The sequence below is a fragment of the Neolamprologus brichardi genome, chromosome 20 (assembly GCF_056152115.1).
Source record: "Neolamprologus brichardi isolate AB-2024 chromosome 20, ASM5615211v1, whole genome shotgun sequence".
Classification (NCBI taxonomy): Eukaryota; Metazoa; Chordata; class Actinopteri; order Cichliformes; family Cichlidae; genus Neolamprologus; species Neolamprologus brichardi.
Window position 1 is genome coordinate 25,733,613 of NC_142123.1, and position 4,967 is coordinate 25,738,579.

The following is a 4,967-nucleotide window of genomic DNA, read 5'->3' on the forward strand; positions in this document are numbered from 1 at the left end:
ATTTTTTCCCATGAAGGTGCCGCCACAAAATCTTCAAGTGAAAAATCCATTCTCACACACACACACACACACACACACACACACACACCCCCACACAAAAAAAACAAAACTGCTAACCAGAACAAGACACGCCACCCCAACACACCAACAAGCGAGAAAAGAGACGGAACGTAGCCCCCAAAAACGAACAAAAGGTGTCGTCCCTCACTAACGCGGCACTCCTGGCTGACGAGTTTGTTTTAACGCACAAAAGTGTGTTCTGTGCACAGAATTCGTTTCAGGAAAATTTCGCTGAACGAAAAAAGTCACCAAAAGCAGTGCGTAAAAACGTATCAGCAAACGGTCGAGAATGTTTTTATTGTCACGACTCAGGACATTTGATTGCTGCGTGTCCAGTATTAAGAAGAAAAGAGGCGAGGGGCACTAAATTCCCCGCAGGCGTGGGTTTGATTAAAACCGCTGAACAAAACCCGAAAACTGACATTGATCCGCAGTTCCTACCATTTGTGTCACGCGGCTTTGTTTCGTTGACGGGTGAAGAAAACGATAAAGTGCCAGTCGCGATTCTTAGAGATACGGGTGCGTACCACTCATTCTTACTAGAGTCTGTGCTGCCTTTGTCTGAAGAAACAGCCTGTGGTTCCGACATACTAGTGTGGGGAATAAAAATGAGTGTCACCAAAGCCCCTCTGCATATGGTACACCTGCATTCGCCGTTGGTGTCGGGCTACGTTAAAGTCGCTGTGCGCCAGCGATTACCCATCGAAGGAGTTTCCTTCATTCTTGGTAATGACCTAGCTGGTGGGCATGTTTTTCCCCCGCCAGAAGTTGTTGATGTTCCTGCCCTTGCTGCTGACTCAGGCTCCCCTGCTTCAGAGGTGTTTCCTGCGTGCGCGATTACTCGTGCGCAGGCTCGTAAAATGGGTGAGATTGTGGATTTGTCGGGGTCGTTTATGGCTACGCTTGATGAAGACGACTATTTCGTGTCACCCATTGATTCTGTAAAGATTTCCACATGTGACGTTCCTGAGATGATTCCTGAGGACATTAATCAGAGCTTGAATATGACCAGAGAAATGTTGATCAAAGCACAGCAGGGTGATCCTTCACTGGTGCCTTGTTTTACCTCTGTTGTGGACAGAGAGGGATCTAAAGCTCCAGTGAAATATTTCCTTGAGAACGGTGTGCTGTTGCGAACTTGGTCTCCTGACTCAACTGATTTACATAGAGTAAGTCAGGTTCTGGTGCCAAAGGAATATAGACTCCAGATTCTCAGTCTGGCGCATGATGCCAGCTTAGCTGGACATCTTGGGGTCAAAAAGACATATCACCGTGTACTCCGTAACTTCTTTTGGCCGGGACTAAAATCAGATGTGGTGAAATATTGTCGCTCATGTCATACATGCCAGGTAGTGGGAAAGCCAAATAAACCGATTCCGCCAGCGCCTCTTCACCCGATTCCAGCGCTGGGTGAGCCGTTTGAGAGAGTTCTGTTGGACTGTGTGGGCCCGTTGCCAAAAACAAAATCAGGCCAACAGTACATGTTAACAGTAATGTGCGCCGCCACTCGTTTTCCAGAGGCAATTCCATTACGTGCAGTAAAGGCAAAGACCGTTGTGAAAGCCCTCACAAAATTCTTTTCAACTTTTGGGTTACCCAGAGTTGTTCAAACTGATCAGGGAACAAACTTTATGTCAAAGGTGTTTGCCCAGGTTTTGAAGGAGTTAAGAATTAAACATCAAACGTCCAGCCCTTATCACCCGGAGAGTCAAGGTGCACTGGAACGATTTCATCAAACCCTAAAAACCATGTTGCGCAAATACTGCCTTGAATCAGGTAAAGACTGGGATGAGGGACTTCCCCTTTTGCTTTTTGCTGTCAGAGAAACCACTCAGGAATCCCTTGGATTTAGTCCGGCTGACTTAGTTTTTGGACACACTGTGCGCGGTCCCCTGCGACTACTTAAAGAAAAGTGGTTGTCTGAGTCGCATCAAGCCGAACACAATGTGTTAGATTATGTTTGCAGTTTTAGAGAGCGTCTTTTCCGTGCATGTCAGCTGGCCCGTGAAAATTTGGAACAAACTCAAGGCAACATGAAAGCCCGGTATGACAAAAAGACGGTGGTCCGACATTTTGCTCCTGGTGAAAAGGTTCTGGTGTTGCTTCCTTTAGTTGGGTCTAGCCTCCATGCTCGGTTTTCCGGACCCTATGAGGTGGACAGAAAGATAAGTGACACTAGCTATATAGTAAAAACTCCCGATCGAAAGAGAAAACTGAGGGTTTGCCACGTTAACATGCTTAAACGCTATGTTTCCAGAGAGGACGTGGCAGCTGAAAAAACCTCTCCCATAGCGCCTGTCTCTGTGTGTTCGGCACCACCATTGTATGTTTTGCAAGATGATGACTTGATTGACAAGAGCAGTTGTATGCCTGTGGCCCGTTTGCGAAACTCAGAAGCGTTAGAGGACGTGGATTCCTTTCTGTCGCATTTGTCAGATTCCGCCCGCAAAGATATCCTTGATCTGATTGAAGCTAATTTGCTACTCTTCTCTGACCATCCTCGGCAGACGTCGGTGCTGTTTCATGATATCGTTGTGGAAGTTGATAAGCCAATAAAACAACATGCTTATAGACTAAATCCAACCAAGCGGATTTTAATGCAACAGGAAGTTGAATACCTGGTTAAACATGGGTTAGCTGAGCCCAGTAACAGTGCGTGGAGTTCACCCTGTATTTTGGTGCCTAAACCAGATAACACCCCACGTTTCTGTACCGATTTCAGAAAGGTTAATGCAGTCACAAAACCTGATTCTTTTCCTCTCCCCAGAATGGAGGACTGCATTGATCGTGTCGGCTCAGCTACATTCGTCACTAAATTAGACCTGTTAAAAGGGTATTGGCAAGTCCCGTTAACCCCCAGAGCTTCTGAAGTCTCTGCTTTTGTAACTCCAGATCATTTCCTCCAATACACTGTAATGCCCTTCGGGTTGCGAAACGCACCTGCAACGTTTCAACGTCTGATGCAGAAGGTATTGTTTGGAGTGAAAAACTGTGAGGCATACTTGGATGACATTGTCATTTATTCTCCAACGTGGTCAGAACATCTGGAAACGCTTTCCGAGGTGTTCAGACGTTTTTGTGAATCTTCTCTCACATTAAACCTCTCTAAGTGTGAGTTTGGTAAAGCCACCATTACTTATTTGGGGAAACAGGTCGGACAGGGGCAAGTGCGCCCTGTGGCTGCGAAGGTACAGGCCATTGTAGATTTTCCTGTCCCGCAGACAAAAAGAGCTCTGCGTCGTTTTTTAGGAATGGCCGGTTTTTATCGAGGGTTTTGCAGAAATTTTTCTGATGTGGTTAGTCCCCTGACTGATCTTGTTAGCCCTTTAAAGCCTTTTATTTGGTCTCCGGTGTGTCAGGTGGCATTCGAGTCCGCCAAAGCATTGTTGTGCAGTGCACCAGTGCTAGCAGCGCCGAATTTTGAGCGCCCTTTTAAATTAGAAGTTGATGCCAGCTCGTGCGGCGCGGGCGCTGTTCTGTTACAGGAAGATGGTCACGGTGTAGATCATCCCGTCTGCTACTTTTCAAAAAAGTTTAACAGACACCAGACCCATTATAGCACCATCGAAAAAGAGGCTCTTGCCCTACTCCTTGCGTTACAGCATTTTGAGGTCTATGTCGGGTCAAGTGTGCTGCCTGTGCAGGTGTTTACTGATCACAACCCACTAGTGTTTCTTTCCCAGATGCGCAACTCCAATCAAAGACTTATGCGCTGGTCCTTGTTATTGCAAGACTTTAACTTGGAGATTCATTACAAGAAGGGGAAAGAGAACGTGTTGGCTGATGCTCTGTCTAGAGCACTTTCTCCTTGAATTAAACATTCTGGGGGTAATGTTAATTCTTGGGAAAGGGGGTGTTACGGCCTGCTCCTAATCACATGCAAATCTAAGTGTCCAGGTGCTCCTCCGGGATTGGTGCGTCCGGGTGGATGGCTGGCACCGATTGGCTGCGGACCGGGAGGCAGCAGATAAGAGGAGACCGCCGGCGACTTCTAAGTGATTCATCCTCGGCCCAACCCGACTGGCAGACCATTCACTGCATCACCGTGTTATGTTACTTGATGTAAGAGCACGTAGGGGTGGACCGCCTTTTCTTTTGACCAGTTTTCTCCTGTTTTTGTTAGGCAGGGAGGGAACTGAGTGTCATTTGGTTTAGTTCTTTTGGGTAGGTAAGTTGTTTATTTTTGAGATAGGTTACCCTTTTGTTTGTTGTTTTGGCTTTGGGTTCACCCTGATGTTAAGATGTGCTCTCTTCCTTGGTTTAAACACACTTTGTAAATAAATCACTGTCACAAAAATATCAAGTGTGTGGACGTGCTGCTTGGGGTTGGACGGGGATGGATCACCCTTTATGTTTTGGCCTGGCCGCGCCTAGCCGGGCCATAACACTGGAGTTCCTACGTTGTTAGTTCCTTGTCCTCTTTATGCACCTTGGAAGTAGGTGAAGTTGCTGCTGAAAATCCTAGGTGACACAAGGCTTGGGTTGACAATACCCCATCAGCCTTTTAATACCTGAGAGGTTATTAAAAACTGTCAAATTGCTCATACTGTTGTGTTAAGAAAGCCTATCTAAAATTGTGAACAGATTCAATCACATTTACAAATCTGGAATCATTTTTAATAAGTCAGCCAGTAAAACAGCATTCTTTGAACATGTAGTCCAGTGTTTGATTCAAGTTAAGCATCCCTGTAGGTAGTGCTGTCCTTTGTACCATTCATTATGAGCACTCCAAATCAGAAAAAAAACATGTATCTTTATGACTGCACTACTATCAGTGTCCCACAATAAAACATATATAATAATTGGTTAATTGAATCATATTATACCACCATAGAGTTCAGAAAAAAATAGTACATCAGTCTGCATATAGTACCAAAACTTAATCTTGAATGCAAAATTCTAGATTC